The following is a 22,473-nucleotide window of genomic DNA, read 5'->3' as shown; positions in this document are numbered from 1 at the left end:
CGAGCGCCCCGCCCTGTGATGTCAGCATCGCTTGGACACGCCCCCAACCAGCCCCCGGCGCACCTTCTCCGAGGACCACTTCTTTCCAGAGCTTGGGACACGCCCGCTGTTGAGTCACCAAAGAGGGCCTGTCTTCTCTCCCTGGAGGCGCCCCCAATGCCTAAACCTCGAGGACCTGATCCAAAAAGGCCTTGGTCGCAGTGGCAGGTGTGTGGTTTCCCGGGAAGCGGAGGTGAGGTCCTCGCCAGGTTGGAGACCTCAGTGGAACATGCGACTCGACACCTGCTCTCCAGGTTTCTTCACACATGTGTACCTGCCGCAGGCGCTGTCTCGACTGAAGACTTGGTGCTGGCCATGATCTGGCCGACAGGCGTCGTCTGCCAGTCCACACCAAGCCAGCATCTATCTATAGCTTTTAAGCATTTTGAAAGCTTAAAAATTCTATGCACATTTGCCCCATCTTTGAAGAGCCAAAACTCAGAGCAGAATCCTCTGGGTCTGGCTTCTTAGTAAAGACTCATCTACCTTGGGTATTCCTGATGGGGAAGTTAGGATTTACCAAGCAATTACTTTCTAGGTGTTTTTAATTTTTTTTTAAAATAGTTGTTTCTTTTTTAGATGTATTAGTGTTTGGCCTGTATGTGTGTCTGTGCACCACATGCATGCATGTGCCTAGGGAGGTCAGAAGTGGACATTGGATTTGCGGGAATTTGTGGGTACTTGGGATCGAACCCAAGTCCTTTGCAAAAGTAACAAGTGCTCTTACCTGCTGATCCACCTCTCCAGCCCCTGTTTTCAATTCTTTACATGATTTAATGAGAGCACTGGTTACTAAAGGTCAATTATATCAACACATTTGGACCGTTCTAAACTAAAAGGAAGCTAAAACAAATGCAAAATACCAAATAGCTACTCATGGCTTTAGTAGTAAAACATGTTTACTGGGCTCGGCAGTTAAGAGCACACACTGTTCTTGCAGAGGACCTGGGTTTTGTAGAGTTTTGTCCCTAGCCTGTAATTCCACCTTCTGGAGAATCAGGTGCTTCCAGCCTCCATAGTCACTGCATGGTAAGGGAGATAAAAAGATCTGAATTCTTTGATGTAAGCACAAGTTTGCAGTGTTTGATAGAATAGACATATTTAATGTTTCGTATACACAAGACTATCAACACCAAACTCTTAACAATAACACTATAACAAACAAAAATCTAGACCTTATTCTTTCCCAAATCCATGTTTCCTAAAGACATCTGAAATTTATTTCACCTGATGTCAATTTGCATGCTTCTTTCTAAAGTTGTTCAGAAGTCTCCATAGCAACACTAACTCCAAGGTGCTTGGTATAAAGGCCTTTCATCTTAGGGGATAGCTGGTATACGTGTCTCCCCCTGGTGGTTAAATAAGGACGTCTTGTGCTGTAAGCAAAATCAGCCCAATATTACTTGAACCTGGCAAGGCTGTGGTTAAGCGGCTTTGGTTCTTGTTTTAAGATTTATTATATATACAGTGTTCTGTCTACATGCATGCCTGCACACCAGAAGAGAGCACCAGATCTCATTATAGATGGTTGTGAGTTGCCGTGTGTGGTTGCTGGGATTGACTCAGGACCTCTGGAAGAGCGTTCAGTCAGTAGTCAGTTAACAGTTCTTACCTTCTGAGCCATCTTTCCAGCCCCCAGCAGCTTTGGGTTTTTATTGCTGTGATAACACACCACGACCAAAGCAACTTGGGGAGGAAAGGGTTTATTTCAGCTTATTTCAACTCTCAGGTCACACTCCGTCACTGAGGGGAGTCAGGGCTGGAACTTAAATGGGGCAGGAACAGAAGAAAAATGTAGAGAGACTCAGGCAAGAAAGGAACTAAGTACGAGAGCAGAAAAGAAGATGTGTAGAGAGAACTGACTCAGAAGAATAAGGTGTGTGGACAAACAGTTTCGTGTGAGTAGGTTTATTAGTGAACCCTTCAGATGAATCCACTGCCGGCAGCGTCTCCTGGAACTCTGGGTGAAGGCTATCGAGGGTCGGGACCCCAATAGCTTTTGTTAATATAAGGGCTCACAATTATCTATAACTTCAGTTCCAACATTTCTTCTGACCTTCTCAGGTAGCAGGCGTGCATGTGGTACACATGCATACAGGCAAGCCAAACTGCTATACACATAAAAATAGAATAATTAAGTCTAGGAAGAAAGAATCGTAGCTAAGCAAGACCTGGAAAGCAAGTAGCTTCTTCAATGGTTCCTGCTCCGACTCCTCTCAGTGATGGAGCCTTTCCTCTCAAGCTGGTTCTTGCGCTGGCTAGTGTTATGTCAATTTGACCCAAGCCAGAGTTCATATCTGCCTCTTTAATTCCATGACTGCCAGCCCACATTCTATCTTTCATAGCCTGCTGGGAGTAGAAAGGGGTTGAGGGCCTAGAAGAGAGGAAGATCCAGTAAAATCTAACTGTTGTGTTTGCTGATTTCTATGGTGTAAACACTCATTGATGCTGACTTCAAACTTCCTACACAGGAACCAAAGATATCATTGAGAAAGGAGTTCATTATGTAAAAATTTCACCATGTAGATGCAATACACAGAAATAATCTCAGGAGCATAAATAATAGTGAGAGATAGTTTTTTTTTTAAATGGGCAGTAGTAAGTGCTAAGTATATTGTCCTTATTTATTTATGCATTTATTTGTGTGTGTGTGTGTTTCCTATGCCCGTGTGCATGCACCAGTGCATGTACACACACACACACACACACACACACACACACACACACACACGGGGGCAGGGAACAGAAGAAGTCCTTCTCTATTACTCCCTAATTGTGTTCCTTGAAACAGGGTTGTGAAATATTTGTATATTGTGTGAAGATGTATTTCTGTGATTGGTGTAATAAAAAACTGAATGGCCAATAGCTAGGCAGGAGACTTCCAGGCAGAGAAGAACACTGGGAAGGAGAAAGGTGGAGTTGCCAGAAGCAGAGGAAGCAGGACTTGCAGGAGAGGTAAGAGCCATGAGCCACATGGCAGGGTGTAGATTAATAGAAATGGGTTAAGTTCCAAGAACTAGCTGGGAACAAGCCTAAGCTATAGGACAGGCTTTCATAATAAGAAGTCTCTGGGGCTGGAGAGATGGCTCAGAGGTTAAGAGCACTGCTTGTTCTTCCAGAGGTCCTGAGTTCAGTTCCCAGCAACCACATGGTGGCTCACAACCATCTGTAATGAGATCTGGTGCCCTCTTCTGGTCTGTGGTTGTACATACACACAGAACCCTGTATACATAATAAATAAATAAATCTTTAAAAAAAAGTCGCTTTTGGGAGATGGCTGGTAGGACTGAGAAAGACTCATTACACAGTGTCTCTCACTGAACCCCGATCTGGTGGGTACTTTGGCTAGGTCAGCAACCCGGTAAGCCCTAGCAAGCCCTTCTGTCTCCTCTCAGTCCCACACTCAGTGCTAAGTTGCAGCTTAGCTCTTCATATGGGCACAGCGCACCTGAACTCATAAACTTGTGCTTATGAAGCACATACTCTCCCCCATTGAGCTATCGCCCCGGGTCCTAGGGTCTCAAGTGTCACAGGCTGGCCTCAAACCAGCTATGTAGCTGATGCTGACCTTGAACTCTTGATCCCTGGCCTTTGGCTCCCAAGTGCTACAGTCATGCCTGTATTTTTTAATTTAAGTTTATAAAACTTGATTTTTAAAGAAGGCAAGGGGTTGGGGATTTAGCTCAGTGGTAGAGCGCTTGCCTAGCAAGCGCAAGGCCCTGGGTTCAGTCCTCAGCTCCGGCAAAAAGAAAAAAAGGCGATGTTTAATAATTAGCTTACAAATTTCCTGAAAATGACAAGCTGCTAAGAACAAGCTTCAAGCTGTGAGTCCGAGAGAACTGAGCAAAAACTAAATCCTCAAAGGCGGGGGACTTGACTTCTGGTCATCATTTTATCACTTCCTGCATATAGTGATTGACATACAGCTGGAGCAAACAGCAGCTAAGACAACCTGAAAGTCCTTATTCACAGTTGTAAGTCTGTGGCTCAGATATGGAAAACCAAAGCCCCAGGAAGCTTTCTACACTTCCTTTATGTGCTAGTTACAATCATCAGCCACACTTTAGAGCTTTCCACAGTTTTCAAAATGCGTTCCTTCACTTGCTGCAGTTGTTGACTGAGCACCTGGTGTGTGCTAGGAACTTTCCTGCATGCCATCAGCACGTATGGAGACAGGTGAAATAGTTCATCACCTGTGGCGCATTTAGTTGGGCCAACAGTCAAATAACTTCAGATGGGGGCTGGAGAGATGGCTCTGTGCATAAGAGAGCTTGCTGTACAAGCATGAGGACCTACGTTTGGATCCCAGCAACCAAATGAAAAACCAGACATGGCCTCACATGGGCCTACAGCCCCAGCATTGTAATGGGCAGGACAGGAGGGTCACTAGGGCTTGCTGCCCACAAGCCTTTCATAGGTCCAGGAGAGACTCTGTTTCAAAGGAACAAAGAGGAGAGAGGTAAAGCTGGCCACCAGACAGCCTCCTCTGACCTCTGCACATGTGCACCAACACCACACACAAATTAATTAATAATGAAGTAAAAAGAAATTTATAAATAACAATACAGATGGTAAGACATGCCATGAAGAAAATAAAGCAAAGTAATGGGATAAGAGGCCAAGACATTTTAGAGGATGTCAAAGGGCCTCTCCAAACTTATATCTGAGCCAGAGACCCAAGGAAGGTGAGCCTGTTCCTTACTAAGGGACAGCAAGCTCAAAAGCTCTGTGGTGAAAACACACACACACACACACACACACACACACACACACACACACACACACACAATCATAAAATGAATAAATCATGCCTTTAATCCCAGCACTTGGGAGGCAGAGGCAGGCGGATCTCTGAGTTCGAGGCCAGCCTGGTCTACAGAGTGAGTTCTAGGACAGCCAGAGACACACAGAGAAACTGTATTTCAAAAAGAAAAAGGAGAGAGAGAATGAGAATGTGTTTGCGGGTTAGTGAAAGAGCCGGAACACCTATGTAATCGGTGTGTGGTAGGTCAGTTCAGGGAGACTGGCAGGGGCCAACCACCAGACAGCATTGCAGAGCAGAAGGGCTACTGGTCTGAAGCAACACTGGACATTGAGGACTTTCCTTGTTCTTTCATATCTGGAGGGAGACAATCGATACCACCCTAGGATAGAGTCGAGGGAACTGGCCTAATGTTTGTGTTCACAGACTCATCCATGGAAGTCCTAACTCCCATCGAAAGGTAGCGCAAGCACTCCAGGGAGATGATGAGCTCACAAGAGTGGAGCCTTCATAAACTGGACCATGCCTACATCAGTTCCTTGTCTCGATGCCCAAACACAGCACCTGACAAGCCCTTAAGGAAGGAAGGGCTGATTTTAGCACACACTCTGTGGGTATGGGGGAATCATGGGAGCACAGCCTTGAGGCGGGTGCTCACTTTCCATCCAAAAAGGCAAGAAGGACAAAGGCATGAGTGTGTGTGTGTTCAGCTTGCTTTCTCCTTTTTATTCAGCCTGGAACCCCACCAGTGGAACTGTGCCCCCCTCGCCCCTGCTCCCGCCCCACCCTTGGGATAGATCTTCCTACTTCAATTAACCTAAACTAGATAGATATTCCTCACAGTCAATCCAGAGGTTTGTTCCCATGGTAATTCTGAATCCCAGCAAGTTGACAAGATAATGAGCTGGCAAGACGGCTCAGCAGGAAAAGGAAATTTTCACTAAGCCTGATGACCAGAACCCACATGGTGGGAAGAGAGCTGACTCCCATGTGTTGTTCTCTGACCTCCACAAGTACGCTGTGGTTTGCATGCCCATACACGTCCTCACACAGATAAACACGAGAGAGAGAGAGAGAGAGAGAGAGAGAGAGAGAGAAATGAATGCAAAATAAAGATTCATCATCCCAGTGTCTATGATAACATGAGATGCAGGTATCCCGGATGAGCCATGTTAGAAACATGGTTGTGTAACAGACACACTACAACAGCTAGTGAGTGTTTTAAGAGCCGTGGGGTTTAGAGGTGCTATAGTGAAGGCAGAGAGGAGAGTTGATGGAGACACCCCGGAGCGTCCCTACACAGGACCAGATAAGGCTTTGCAACCTGCGCCAGTGTATGTAGGACACTGAGTTTTCCAGTGCAGGTCCTGATGGTAGGCAGTTCTGAGCATCACTTTGAAGTGTCCAGGCGGGACAAACTGTCCTTGAGTTGGAGCCCAGGACCAATGAGGAGGTCTTTTGCTCCGGTAATTTTCCTGGACAAGGCTTATGAATCACGACTAATGTCTTGTTTTTTTATTTCCTGTTCTGTGCTAAAAACACCCTCACAAAAGCAACCTAGTGGAGAAAGGCTTTATTTGGCTTACAGTTCCAGGTTACAGTCCATCATTGTGGGAGATCAAGGCAATGGGAGCTCAAAGCGGTCATGCTCCATCTCCAGTCAAGAAGAGAGAACAGTGAACTCGTACATGTACATGAGTGCTCAGCTCTTTCTCCTTTCCATTAGTCCTGGACCACACCATGAAATGGTGCTGCCAGCATCCAAGGTGGGGCTTCCCACCTCAACTGACCCAATTAAGAAAATCCTTTATAGGCACACAAGCCAACCTAATCCAGATAATTTCTCACTGGGCTTCCCTTCCCAGGTGGTTCTGTATTATGTCAAATCAACAATCAAAACTCACCATCATAGTGAGCAACAAAGGGATGCTTCAGTGCCTACCACTTCTTAGTCTTGGTGGGCTCCGTTCCATATGTCCCAGGGGAGGGGCCTGTCTGGTGACACCAATAGATCTGTGTTTCTCCTTTGATTGGATACATTCACAGGTGTAATTCTTTATTGGCACAAATAAACCATCAGTTTGTGCCTCCTGGTATGCTGGCAGATGGTGGTGGTTTACTTGTGTGAACAAGATGTAGAATAATTCTGTCTTTAGCCCTTATACTCCAAATGGAGTAACTCTGGTTAAAACAGTAGCTTTCAAATATATTTAAATAACAAAGGAATAACAAATATATTTAAAATAAAAAAGTCCAAGATCATCCTTGTCTACACAGTGAGTTCGAGGCCAGCCTGGAGATACGTGAGTCCCTGGGGTGAGGGGGAGCGCTGTTTTCCTACAAAGCCCATGTTGGCAGGTGGTTTATACATGTGATTGGTGGTAGTCTCAGGCTTCTCCCAGCTGATGATGAACAACCACAGAATTGGGGGTGCGGGATATCTTCCCAAAGCAGGGGGGCAGATGACGCATATTTGATCCCTACCAACCTAGTCCTACGGTATTTTTCAGTTGTTTCTTTTTTTTTTGAATCTCAAGAGCAAAGGTCATTATGTCAAGAGTTATTCTTATCACTGGTTGGCTTATGCCTATGCTTTTATATCTCGAAGGGCAGGCCAGATGGGACAGCTGCCCCATGGCCCTGTTGCTGATTGCCAAACGCATGGTAAGGAATAGAGACATACTTGGCACTCAACTCCAGTTCTCCACCGTCAGATGTCTATTTCACGGTCTTCTGGACTTTCACCTGAACTGGACTTTCAGTCTCAGACCAAGCTACCTATACCTAACAGAGGCAGGGGAAGGGTGTCCAGCTAGAACAGGACCCGCTGGGGCCTGAGTATGAGTGGTTGGTTGGTGGCAGGTTTTTCCATTTTGGTCATAAAATACTTTATCACAGATGGAGAATCACGCCCCAGGTGGCTTTGCTAGTGAGCACCCGGGCTACTCTCCACCTGTTATTCCTGTGTTTTGATTTACTCTGGACATTTTGCTGATAATGAGAATCCACCTCTAGTGGTGAAATAAACCATGAGATACAAACAGAACTCAGTGGTATTAGCCTCTCAGTTAGAAACCCGGCCCCTGGGGCTGGAGGGATGGCTCAGAGGTTCAGAGCACTGGCTGCTTTTGCAGAAGGCTTCGGTTGGGCAACCAGCACCAGCATGATGGCTCACAGCCATCTGAAACTCCAGTTCCAGGGGATCTGGCACCCTCTTCTGGCCTGCCTGGGCACCAGACACACATGTGGTACACAGACATGTGTGCAGACCAAACAGCCATGCCCATGAAGCAAATAAATCTTTTTTTAAAAAATGAAAATGAAATCACTTTAAAAAATTAAAAATTGTATACCTAATTCTCAAATGGACATACACACTATAAAAAGAGCCACCTCTATCATCTCCCATTGCATCCCAGTCTCCTTAATAGTATATTTAATTACTGTTACTTTATGCACCACAGTTTTAGGATATTCCTATCTTCTTTCCTAAACTTTTACTTATTTTTCAGTATTTTTTTATACTCATTCCTGGTCAAGAGATCCTAATGGCCAGATTCATTCACCCAATTTAACCAAAGAAAAGGCCTAAATTTACAGCTTATTTATATTTAGAAAAAATGCAAATAAACCTAAAACATTTATCAAATATGGATGTCAGAGGACAGCCTTGCCTGTTGGTCCTTAATTTCCAACTCCCTCCCCTTTTTTTTGAGACAGAATCTCTTTGTTGTTCACCACTGCACATACCAGACTAGCTCCCAGGAATTCTCCTGTCTCCACCCACTTCCTCACTGTAGGAGCAAAGACTTTAAAGATTTGATGCCACACCAGGCTTTACGTGGTGGGGTCAGGAGATTTGATCTCAAGCCCTCACGGTTGTGGGGCAAGTGCTCTGTCCACTGAGCCATCTCCTCTGCCCCAGTCACAGGGTATTTTTGTTGTCATTTACTTGTTTAGAATTTATTTAGGGCTCATGCTATAGCATGCATGAAGTCAGAGGACAGCTTATAGGAGGCTGTTTTTTCCTTGCACCATGTGAGTCCCACAGATGAACTCGGGTCATCAGGTGTAGAACCAAGTGCCTTTACCCACCGGCCGTCTTGCTGCCCCTCTCCCCAGGCACAGTTTTAATTCAGATTAAAACTTTATCCTTCCATGCATCTGGATACCCAGGTAAACCAGATACAAACCACTTTTCTGAGAATAGTTTGAAGCTGGGTGTGGTGGTGCTCGCCTTTAATCTCAGCACTCTGGAGGCAGAGGCAGGTGGAGCTCTGAGTTCAAGACCAGCCTGGTCCACAAAGTGAGTTCCAGGATAGCTAGGGCTCCACAGAGAAACTGTGTCTCATAACACACACACACACACACACACACACACACACACACACACACACACACACTAGCTTGAAGTTGCCATCACTGGTCCCCTGGGTACAGAGGTTTATATGATGGAAACTGACCTAGAATAAGGATTAATTTTAAAAATTCCTCCATATTTAAAGTGGGAAACAAAGTGTTCCAGATGCCTGAAAGGGTCTGCTGAACAGAACTTTAAGTGGGCCTGATTTTAGCCCCCTCCAGGAAGACACCCTAACACAAACAGGCATTTTGTTTTTATCATTTTGTTTTTGAAATGTATTGTGGAATATTATTTTAAAGTGTGTTGCATTTTTTTCCTGCTGCTTTCGTTAATAATTCAAAGATGTGTTACGTTTGTTTGATTAAGCAAAATTAGCCTGCGAGCAGGAGGCTGAATGAGCAAGTAGCTGACAGGCAGTGGTAAGGAGGAACCACATGTAGCTAGGGTTCTTAAGTGGAGGCTGAGAGAAGGACGCTGGGTTTTTTGTAGACTAAGAGAGAAAGTTAGCTACTTGCTATTCAGCCTCTCTGAGCTAGCAGAATTCCAACTCAACCTTTGAATTTTGAGTTCTTTAGAGGGATAGAGAATTAGATAAGTTCCCTTAGTAGCTTTGAAAGAGTCGGTGCCTGAGGGAACAGAATCCCCTCAGGCTGCGGCCCTTGCGGCTGAACCCTTGCTAGTAGCAGCAAAGTTGCAACCTCTGATTAGGACAACTGTTGCTTAAAAGGCAGCCACAGTTATAAAGAAAACCAACAGGAATGTGTCTTAGTTACTTTTCTGTTGTTGTGATAAGACACCATGACTAAGGCAACTTATAGAAGTAAGAGTTTATTTGGAGCTTACAGTTTCAGAGGGTGAATGTCTTAGTTAGGTTTTTATTTCTGTGAAGAGACACCATGACCAGAGCAACTCTTGTAGAGAAAACATTTAATTGAGACGACTCATTTACAGTTTAAAAGGTTCAGTCCACTTCATCATGATGGGGAGCGTGGCAGCAGGCAGGCAGATGTGGTGCTGGAGATGAGAGTGCTACATCTTGCAGACAACAGGAAGTCGACTGAGATACTGGGCCGTATCCTGAGCATAGGAATCCTCAAAGCCCGCCCCCACAGTGACACACTTCCTCCCACAAGGCTACACCCACTCCCACAAAGCCACACCTCCTAATAATGCCACTCCCTGTGAGATTAGGGGGGGCAATTAGATTCACATCACCACAGTGAGTCACTCACCGTCATGGCAGCGGGCAGGCAGGCGTGGTGCTAGAATGGTAGCTGAGAGTTACACACAAGCTGAGAGACACACAGACACACACACCTGATCCATACACACGAGGCAGAAGAGAGCTAACTCAGAATGGTTTGGGCTTTTCAATCCTCAATGCCCACCTCCAATGACACATCCCATCAACAAGGCCACACCTCCTAATCCTTCCCAGATAATTCTACTAACTGGAGACCAAATGTTCAAACATATAAGCCCATGGAGGGTCATTCCCATTCAAACCAACACAAAAAGCAAGCCAATCTATTGCCACTCCTTACCCAATTGAGCAGCCCAAACCAGGGCAGTGTCTCTTTTCATACAACCCTGCCTACTTCTGAGGGCATTTCCACGTCGGTGGCTATGAAAAGGTGTCTAATTTCCAGGGATGATGGGCATTCAGGTAGTTTATTTGCTGTGTCATACTCTCATCTTTTTTGGCCAAGTTTTTGCATGTTGATGAATGACCAGAAAGACATACCTAAAATCTGTGCAGATTTTCACCTTCTTCCTGGCTGGCACTTGTAGGGTCCTTGTCAACACTCAATTTTGCCTTTATTGCTGACATCTCAGCAGAGGAGTTTTGCCTTTATCCCTTGGTCAGTCATATAGTATAACCCAGAGCCAGCATGCTCTCTTGTCCCAAGAAGCTCCATCCAACAGTGAAAAGTTCCCTGCCTGATTGATTTGCCAGGGCAGTCCTGCTGTACTAGGCTAAGTCCACAGTTTTTATACAATTTTGACTTAAAGCAGCAGTCATATGAAGTGTACTATAGACTGATGTTTGCCTGTTATTTTAGCTCTTTTTTGGGGGGAGGGTTCGTACAGGGTTTCTCTGTGTAGTTTTGGTGCCTGTCCTGGAGCTTGCTCTGTAGACCAGGCTGGCCTCGAACTCACAAAGATCTGCCTGGCTCTGCCTCCCTAGTGCTGGGATTAAAGGTGTGCACTGCCACTGCCTGGCTGTTATTTTAGCTCTTAGCCAATTAGCACCACTTCGCTCTAAAGGTCAATACCTGATGGATAAAAATTATTTTTTAATGGATGTGTGTATGAATGCATGAGTGAAGGGCATGTGCGTGCATGTGTGCACATGTTCCAGCTAGAGGTTGACTCCGGGTGCTTTCCTCTTTCACTCTTCACTTACACAGAGAGGCAGGATCTCTCACTTGAGCCCTAGGCTTGCTGACTGAGCTAGCCAGCTTGCTCCAGGGATTCCTCTTGTCTCTGCTGCCTCTTCTACTGGAAATGGGAATCTGAACTCTGCTGTTTACACTTGTGGTGGCAAGTGCTTTCCCTGCTGAACCATCTCCCCAGGTCCCCAGGGTGAAAAGTTTAGCATCCAGTAAATTGCAGTGAAGGGCAGCTATGGCTCAGCCATGGGAACCATCCTTCTGGCGCTTTCCTAGCCGTTTGAAGTAAATGGTAAGCAATTAACTGGGGAACATCTCCTAGCATTTGGATCAACATTCCAGTCAAACTTGTTGCCTCTTGTCCAGCTAATGAGCATGGGTTCACTTTAATGGACCAAAGTCCAAACCCTTTAAAGCTTTATGGCACACTATTGGTTCATAACTGCAGTCTTAAATCTAGCAAAAATCCAGCAATACCAAGGAAATCTAACTGTCCTCTAAGGGTTGAAGTCTTTTTTTCCTCTTCCTCTTCCTTCTCCTTCTCCTCCTCCTCCTCATTAAGTAGTCTGTCTATTCCATTTGATTTTCACCTCTGTTCTTTCTTCTACACCATAAATTCTCAGGTTTGGCCTTTCATGTATCACAGACTTCTTGGATAATCATTCATGCTCCTCAATTATTTTCCTTATGTATGTCTGTTTTCTTGATTTTTGTCTTCTATTCCTGAAATTAATTCTTCTGCATGATCTTGTCTGCTAATAATGGTATCTGTTATGGTTTTTATTTGCTTGATAATCTCCTTCATTTCAAGTGTCTGTTTGTTTGTTTGTGTTTCAATGTTTCAACCTCCTTGCAAAAATTTTCCTTCATATTTTGGATGCTCATTTCCAATTTACCAATAGCTATGTTCTCTTTGAAGACTGTCTTGTCAAAGTCTTGGATTGATTTCCTAAATCCATGCATCTGTTTGTCTGACTTTTGTAAGTGTTCAATAATTCTTTTGAATAGTAACACTCTAAATGTATTTTCAAACATTCCAGCTATCTCTGTAACTTTGAAATCCCTTCCAGGGGAACTGATCAGTTGATGATGAGTCATGGACAGTAATTTGTGTTCTTTGTCATGTTTTACATATCTGTTGGAGTGGGTTTGTTTTTACTTCCTCTTCTTCTACGCCTATTGGAATATTCTGGTTTCTGTAGCTCATCCTAGAGGACTGGTGAAACTTGGTATTGACTAGCAAATGAGTTAATGATGTGATCCTGTCTTGACTATGTGCCATCAGGACTAAGGGGCTGGACATTCAGCACCAAGGCGACCAGATGGAGTCAAAACCTTGGTCACAGCTTGGGTTCTGTGAACCTGATGGAGGCAGGATACAAAACTTCAGACCCAATAAAGTCTGTCTATGTCCCAGGGGCTGTGGTGAGTGCCACAGGCCCAAAGTAAACTCTGGAGCCATAACAGAATAGACTCCAGGTCCTGAAGTGACCATTGGAACCTCAGAAATCAAAGCCCTACATCCATAATGACCTCAGAGAGCACTGGAACCAAAGCTCCTGTCTTTGTGGGACCCTGAGCCCACTGCAGTTGAAGTAAGGTCCTGCACGGGCCTCTGAGGCCACTGGACTGAAGTCCTGGTGACAAGGTGCCCTCTGGTTCTGCAAGAGTGGAAGGGCTGAGCACGGACTCTCTCTGGTCCTGCAGAATCTGGAGTCCTGGTCCCACGTCTTTCCATATGTAACATTTTTTTCTCTTTACCCGAAAGTGGTGTTCATGCTGTGACTGTCATCTCCAGAGAAAAGATATCTTTAAAGGGGAGACGTACGGGCTGGATAAGTGGCTCAGAAGTTAAGAGTACATACGGCTTGCTCTTGCAAAGGACCTGAGTTCAATTCCCAGCACCCACATGAGGTGCATCACAGCCACTTGTGACTCCAGCTCCAGGCCTCCTTGGGTACCTGTGCTTATGTGCACATACCATATACAGCTGCATACATAGCATTAAAAATAATAAACAAATAAATGTAAAAAAAAAAAAAAAGAAATGGGTGCCCCTCCCCTTTAGCTATCAGTATTGACAATGGATCCAAAAGAATTAAAATTTCCTCAGGAATCCCAAGCTGGAAGAAGGGAAAAGCAGAAACACTGGTGCCAGCTAAAGGAGATATTAGCTTTGCAGGAAGAGATTTTACACGGTTTTGACAACTTAAATTAGCAAGCACATATTTCCTGGCTTTTGTTTCAGCCTATCATTATAACACTGCTACAGAAAAGGCAAAAAGAAACTGCATGAGTTACTTTTCTATTATTGCGATAAAACATCATAACCAACCAAACGGCAGTGGTGGCGCACGCCTTTAATCCCAGCACTCGGGAGGCAGAGCCAGGCGGATCTCTGTGAGTTCGAGGCCAGCCTGGGCTACAGAGAGAGATCCAGGAAAGGCGCAAAGCTACCCAGGGAAACCATGTCTAAAAAACAACAACAACAACAACAACAACAAACAAACAAACAAACAAAAACAAAAAAAGAGAAACAAAACAAAACAAAAACACAACATAACCAAAGAAACTGGTAAAAGGAGTTTATTTGAGCTTAAGCTTCCAGAGGGTCAAGAGCCTATCGTGGCAGGGAGAGCTGGCAGTGAGTGACAGGCAGGCAAAGCAGCAGGGGCAAGCTGGCGAACAGAGAGAGCCAACTGAGAGTAGGGTGAGGTCCTAAGTTCTCTAAGTCTGCTCCAGTCACACACTTCTTCCTGCAAAGACACACCAGTACCACCAACTGGGGACCAAGGATTCAAATGTTCAAGACTATGGAGGCATCTCATTCAAACCTCCACAGAAGCTAACAGTGTATCTCTCTCAGATTTGGCCAAGCTGTAAATAAATCATTTTCCTTTACCATTTTGTCTCCTCACTTCTTTTAAGAAGCAGTAGGTTTATAAACCCAAGGTCCTCCTGTGTTTGGAGAGCCAGGCAGGAGGTAGGCCATAGGTGACTAACAGCTCTCTGTGGCTGGAATTCAGGGAAGTCCCAGCTGTGGAAATCAGTCTTAGGATCTCTGACCCTTAAATGTTTGTCGCTAAAAATGTATATTGATGAACTGGTGAAGACAAGGGGGCTTTTTGGATTGTGAGCTGATTTTATTTGCAAAGAGTACTCTAGTTCTCCAGGGTTATGATTTGGAGAATACCTGGCAAATCTCATCATCTAAATCTTAGTCTGTTTTGTGCTTTTGATGCCAATTTGTAAAGAAGGTTGGTTTCTAATAACTCTCATTTTTAAAAAAAACATTGTTTTGAAATTTTATGTATATGAGTGTAGGTCGAGTTATTCTGTCCCACCAGTCAGCTCTGTCCCACCAGCTGGCTCCCAAATAACCACACAGAGACTTATTAATTATAAATGTTTGGCCAGTAGCTTAGGCTTATTACTGACTAGCTCTTACAACTCAAATTAACCCATATTTCTTATCTACGCTCTACCACATGGCAGTACCTTTTGTTTTTTAGCACAGCATGTTTATCTCCTGCTTCTTCTGCATCTCACTGGTGACCCCCTCCCCGTCTCTGCCCTCCTTCTTCCCAGTGTCCTCTCAGTTTGGATCTCTAGCCAAACTGCTTCCTGTTTATCTATTGGTCAGTCAGCTCTTTATTAACAATGAGAGCAACACATCTTCACAGTGTACAGAAGGATATTCCACAGCATACTAATATTTTGTCTGAATATGTATTGAAGGAGGAAACTTTCCTTCTGGTCAATAGAGTCTCTAGTCTGTGTGGAGATTGACCAGTTGGATGGGTCAATCTCCTGGCCAAAGGACCACACCTAGGAAGGCAGGCTCCCCTTAAGCCATGTTAAAGAGCTAGGTTTTTAGCTTAGTTTGGCATTTATCTTTAGATTTTGGTTTAATGTTTATCTCTCTGTATGTTTGAGGCATGAGAACTATTTGGATTCTTCTTGAGTCATTTTGAAGTACCAGTTCTTTAATAAGCACTATTATTAATTATGAAAATCATTAATGAGAGGTTTTAGTATTAATGAGAATTATTCAGAAAAGCGTAACTTTTCTGCTCACCCTTCCTTCCTTCCTTCCTTCCTTCCTTCCTTCCTTCCTTCCTTCCTTCCTTCCTTCCTTCTTTCCTTTTTTTCTTTCTTTATTGTTTGTTTGGTTAGTTTTTTGAGACAGGGTTTATCTGTGTAGCCTTGGAGCCTGTCCTGGAACTCACAGAGATCTGCCTGCCTCTGCCTCCCAAGTGCTGGGATTAAAGATGTGTGCCACCACCACCCAGCCACTTTCTCTTTTCTAAGAATGCTTTCCTTAACATCTTGGGCTTACCCAACATTTTGAGCTTCTTTACTCTTTCTCTAAAGCTGCCTTCCCTGCCATGAGGATGCTTCTCTACCATGCATCAGACCTCCACAACAGTTTAAATAGCACAGTCCCCCCACCCACTCTATTCTAGGAGTAGGAAAACTGATGTTTACAGTTTGCCTGCCAGGGGGGCTTTTCTTTTAAATGCTAATAAAATTATCCTCAGCTTCCACTTGAGTCTATTTTAAAATTATTTTATTAATGAGAGTAAGAACTGTAAGACAGGAGCCCAGTTTCCCCTATATCATCTGGTAATCATGAAGGTAATCAAAACTCCAAATCTGTGTGTGCACCACATGTGTGCCTGGTGCCTTTGGAGCCCAGAAAAGAATACTAGATTCCCTAGAACCTGAGTTACAGAAGGTTGTGAACTACCATGCGAATTCTGGGAACCAAACCACATCCCCTGCAAAACCAACAAGCACTCTCAACCACTGAGCCAATTCTCCAGTTCCAAATGACTATTATGGCTCAGCAGGTAAAGGAAGCCTGATGGCTCAAGTTTAAGCCCATGTGAGTAATGATCTCATATGGAATTATATCAGAATATACTCTGTTCTTGGCTAGAAGGAACTCTAGCTGCTTGTCCCAGAGGTACATCCCTTGGTGTTGGGACTTCCCAAGACATACAAGAGGGGAACTCCATCCCTCTGGTGACACCCTGGGAAGCAATTCCAAGTAATCAGCTCACATCACTGACCTCAAACAAATTCTTTAATATTAGCTCTTCATTTAGCAATGAGATGAGCCTATAAGCTAAGATTCCATCTATCCTGAGAATTCCTACAACTAACCACTGTGCCTGTGGCTACTTCCTCTTTACTGTATTTTAAAAAATTCACTGCATGATAAAAATTACTATTCCTTGTATGTCTAATCTAAAATGTGATTTTTGGGTTGAGGCAGGATGGTCACCTGACTGTATCCCACTCCCACATTACTGCCTGCCTCTTGAAAACCTGGTGTGGCCTAACCAAACTGTAGATACTGAAATGTTGATTTTTGATCTTCCAGATAGATAGCCTTGATCTGGTGCTTTTAAATGTCAATTCTGAAAATTGAGGCTGGGAGAAAAAAAAAAGGGAATCTTGCTGTGGGTTTGTAAGATTGATAACAAAGATTTACAACAAAAATGTAAACTAAAAGCAGATGACTTTATTATAAGTATAATTGGACTTAACTATGTGTTCAGAGATCTGTTAAACCTATCCTGCCTTACAAATCTTTTTTTCTTAAAAATTTTTAAAAGACTTATTTATAATTTTATGTATATGGGTAATTTGTCTGTATGTACATCTGCACATCAGAAGAGGGCATTGGATCCCATTGTAGACTACCATGAACTCAGGTCCTCTGGAAGTACAACCAGTGCTCTTAACCACTGAGCAATCTCTCTGGCTCCTCTTTTTAAAATTCTTTTATTATTTATTTTATATGTATGGGTGTTTTGCCTGCATGTATGTCTATATACCATATGCATCTCTTGTCCCATGGAGGTCAAAAGAGGGTATTGGATCACCTGGAGCTGGAGTCACTGACAGCTGTGAGCCATCATGTGGGTGATGAAACTGGAACCCAGATCCTCTGAATGAGCAACCAGTGCTCTTCACCACTGAGCCATCACTCCAGCCACCTTATTTAGTTTTTGATAGTCAAGGGTAACAGAAAATGAGAGGACACAGAATTTAACATTTAATCGAGTTCTGATAAGCTTTTAGAGCAATGACTACTTACTGTTTAGTCACAAGCTCAACATTTTAGATTTATTTTAGTTGTCATCTAAATATATCTAAATATAAACTTAAAATATTTCTCATCAGGCCAAAAAAAATCTCTGTCTAATTTATACCAGGCTCTCTGGACAGAAGGAAAATGCACATGCTTTTAGCCAAAATCTGTAGTTCTTGTTGGGACTCAAAGGAATGAGTCTACTTCTGCTGTTTTACAGATACCCATCCCCTGCTTTGTCTACGATATGGATGTCAGTACAGAGTGGTAATACTAATGTATCTAAAACTTTTTTTTTTTCCGAGACAGGGTTTCTCTGTGTAGCTTTGCGCCTTTCCTGGATCTCTCTCTGTAGCCCAGGCTGGCCTCGAACTCACAGAGATCTGCCTGCCTCTGCCTCCTGAGTGCTGGGATTAAAGGCATGCGCCACCCCCTACCCTCCTCCACCCAAGTATCTAAAACTTTTATGTCATTTTTGTAAGACAGTTCGTGGAGGCCTCAGAGGACTAAAAGAGTCATAAAACTTGGATCCACTTCACCTCTGTCGGAAGGACCCCAGATAAGAACAGCTTATTCCTAAGGATAGTATTTTTTTCTCTCTCCTGATCTTGGGAGTCCTGCTCGTCCCAGTTACTAAGAATGTGGTCCTAAGAGTTCCAGAGAAGTTAATGAATTTTAACTTCTGTTCCTAGTTTAGATTTGTCTCAACAGGTTTCTACGTGAGCTTCAGTTGCTGACTATACTGCTCTGGACAGCTATGAGCTCCCGACCAGCTAAAAGCTAACATTGACCAACCCAGCCAACATGATTGTTCCCTGTTTCTACAGGGTCAGACAGCCACATGCTTCTGACAAATGCCCCATTGCCCAGCCTTTGACTAGCCTTTCAGCCTTTTTGGGGGCCCTGACAAAAACGCCCCAATGCCAGCTTGAAGCAGTTCCAGAAGAGAACACATCACCCCATGGTCCCAGTCCAGAAAAGGTGTAAATGCTGGGTCAAAAGGAAACTCCCTGACATAGAGGCAAGATGGCCAACTATACTGCCCATTGACATACCAGGAAAATAGGTTCAGAATTGTTAATTGATAACAATGGTTCTATAATGAGATAAGACACTTGACCTTCTTTGTGCAGAACCAAAGAGATATTACTCAAAGATCAGAACTACAGGGCCTTAAAAATGGCAACAGACACAGATGTCACTGTCCTAGAAAAATCTGTTAGCTAATGGTTCTTGGGTCCCAATACCCTTGAACCTCTGGACAAGTAGGGCTCATGATTGAGTCCTGTCATTGGAACTTGTGAAGTGGGAATGTGAAGGCAATACAGACTCCATCTTAGGGAAGGGCCTCCATCTTAGACCACCTACTCTACTCAGTTCCAGGAAGGACCCCAGGAATGTGCCATGACACCTTGAATGGATATAGAGCAGTATGTTCTGTCTGCAGTTTACGGCCCTTGAAGATATCTAGATCATCCTGCTGAGCAGCCCAGATAATCATGCTCAGTAAGTTGTGGTTTCCTGCCAAAAAGTCCAACCCAATAGTTTCAAATATGGTTTCATGCCCAAAGTCTACAACAACAGTTTCAAAAAAAGTCACTTTGTCCTATATCCCTTCTACCCAACCCCAAGTTGCCAAAGCATGTAATTCCTGGCTTGCAGTTTTTCCCTATTAAAAACTCTGTACCCCTGGGCTTGCTGCTGCCACCGAATTTCCTTCCATCTGCCCAAGGGTGGTCCAGGTTTGAACCTGACAATAAAAGGACCCTTATGTGCTTGCATTGGAAACTGGCTCTTTGGTGGTCTCTGGGGGTTTCTCGAAACAAGGTACAACACATGACATGGGCACTAGGAACACCTGTAAGTGCTGAGCCATCTCTCCAGCTACCCCCACCTCAACATCTATTTTTTTGTGTGTGTATTTCTTTGTGTATGTCAGTGTGCTTGTGTTTGTCAGTGTACGCCACACGTGTGTTTGCCACAAGTGTGCATGTACCCAAGGAAGCCAGAAGAGGGCATCAGATCTTTTGGAGCTGGAATTACAAGTGGCCGTGAGCCTCTGATGTAGACACAGTAAACCTAACTCAGGATCTCTGGAAGGGGAACAAATGCTCTTAACCACTGAGCCATCTCTCCAGAAGTATGATGTCAGCATACACAAACTTTCCTGAGGGTCCCCCAAAGCAAACAAGCAACAGTAAAAAGCAAAACAGGACCAAAAATTATGTGAAGCTCCTCCTTTGTCTTATATCCCAACAGGTAGGCTAACCAAAGAGAACACCTGCTCTGGGCACTGCCTTTGAGGGACACTGGTGTCCAGCCTGCATCTCAGCAGCCCATAAGAGGATGAAAACTCTAGACACGTAAGATACTTAGCAGCAATTCTGTGTCCATGTGTGTTGGTGTCTCAGAGGCTTTTCATTAGCAAGATGTTCATCTAGTCTACTGGGGCCTTTTGTTGTCCTGATTTTTATTGCCCCCTTCATACTGGGACAACTCCCATCCCATTGACTGTTGTCACAAGTTTGAGGGTCTATAATCAGAAGAGTCTCAGTTCTTTAAAGAGTGACCAGAGCAGCTATGACAAAAGCATAGTAACCCTTGGCCACGGCAGCAACAAAGGTCTCTGAATAAACTTTGGATTGTGCATGTCACACCTCCTGAAGTCACTTCAGAAACATCTCTTGACTATCCAAATAAGGTCCCAAGTGGCTACTTGAACCCATGTTCAAAATGAAGTCTGGTTGCTATCTTCCAAAGGGGGCGGGAGGGTCACCCAGGTACTCTGTGTTCCTGGAGTAATCACACTGAACTTTGCAGCCCTTGCCCAGGCAAGTTCCTGTTCCAGCTGCCAAGGTAAACAGGCTCCAGGAAGTCCCTTGTGCCACCTGCGGTCAACCTTCTTTCCCCCCTGTGATGCAGGGAACAGAACTCCGGGCCTCCAGCATGCTGGGCAAGTGCTCTACCCCTGAGCCAGCCCTCCCACCACCACGCTGTAGTCAATGACGACCAATCATTCCTAAATATTTGGTTTGCACAGCAGGCAGAGTGGGAAGCCAGGGAAGACATTTCTCTGTACAAGCCAGCCCTTCTCTTTGTTTCCTCAGAGCGCCACCTCAGCCACGCCTCTGAAATTAATGACCTTACATAAAAAATTAGGTCATCATTTTACATCTCAGGAAAACTCTCCTGCCCCCAGTCACAGTTTCTCTGTGTAGCCCTGGCTGTCCTGGAACTTCCTCTGTAGACAAGGCTGGTCTCAAACTCACAGAGATCCCCCTGCCTCTGTCTCCTGAGTGCCGGAATTAAAGGTGTGCACCACCACTGCCAGGTTCCTTATTTAAATAAAACGACTTTATTTTTATTTATGTATATATGTGTTTATCCCACATGTGTGTGGGTACCCATGGAGATCAGAAGAAGATGGCAGTGCCCCCTGGAACTGGAGTTACAAGCAGTTGGCTCACACGGGTGCTAGGAACCAAACGCAGTTCTTCTAGAAGAGCAGTAAGCACTCTTAACCACTGAAACTCTTTGCCCAAAGACAAAAATACTTTAAAAAAATACTTCAAGTGTGCAGTCTTTTTTGTTGTTTGTTTTTCAAGACAGGGTTTCTCTGTGTAGCCCTGGCTGTCCTGGAACTCACTCTGTAGACCAGGCTGGCCTCTGAACTCACAGAGATCTACCTACCTTTGCCTCCTGAGTGCTGGAATTAAAGGTGTGTGCCACCACTGCCCAGTTTCCAGTATGGTTTTTAATACTTTGTCTCATCACATCTTAAAACATACAAATACACTTTCAGAACCTGTTATAACCCTGGAACTAAATTTTATGAAACAAAAGGCACACATAAAAACAAAACAAAAAACAAAACCATGGAGATCATTTTGTGCTGGCCAATTCCTCCTGGGTGTGATTGATATGCCCAGTGTATTCAGTGGCACTCCATTGGAGAAAATGGTTTTCCCCTTTACCAGCAGGAATCAATTGCAAATAGGTTTTTGGTTAGGGATGGGACCCTGTGTCCACTCCCCCCTCTTAGTGCTGGGACCCTGTCTGGCTTGAACCCGTGCTGTCATGGTCTCTGTGAGTTCATGTGTATCAATCCTGTTGTGTCTAGATTCATCCACCACCTCTGGCCCTTAGGATCATTCTTCTCCTCTTCTGACTAGATCCCCGAGCCTTTGGAGAGGAGATTAGATGAAGACATCCTATTTAGGATGGGATACTCCAAAGTCTCTCCCCGTCCGCACATTGTCTGGATGTGGGTCTCCGTGTCAGTTCCTGTCTACTGCGAGAAGCTTCTGTGATGGAGACTGGCACACTGACTTTTGAGGTTTTCATTTCACAGCCCACATTTTTCATTTCAGTTTTCGTTCAGTTTGTTTTCTTTAGTGATTCTATTTCTTTCTTACATTCTTCTTTAATGACTTGAATCATTTCCATTCAACTATTTGTGTTTCCAGGGTCTTCCTTAAGGCATCCATGTCTTCTCTAATGGCCTTGAACACATTCAGATTTGCTCTTTTGAAGTCCTTGTCTTGTCCCTCAGCTAAATTACTTTTCTTGGGGCCTCTACGGGTGGCCTGTTATCTTGGCTGCTCATGCTGGTGGTTTGTACTGAGATGTGGGTATCTGGACTTAAAATGTTTGAAGTGTTTCTTGGCTTAGATCTGGTCTCCTTGTCGAGTATGTATTTGGTCTTTAGTTGCTGTTGCCCACTTTGGCTTCTAGTCAAGGGTGATGGCTGTGGGGTCCCTGGTAGGGGGTGCTTCTGTGGGTCAGCGGGTGTCACAAAGGATAGGAGATGAGC

Source organism: Onychomys torridus, chromosome 14 (genome assembly GCF_903995425.1).
Source record: "Onychomys torridus chromosome 14, mOncTor1.1, whole genome shotgun sequence".
NCBI lineage: Eukaryota > Metazoa > Chordata > Mammalia > Rodentia > Cricetidae > Onychomys > Onychomys torridus.
Note: the sequence above shows the minus strand (reverse complement) of the source record.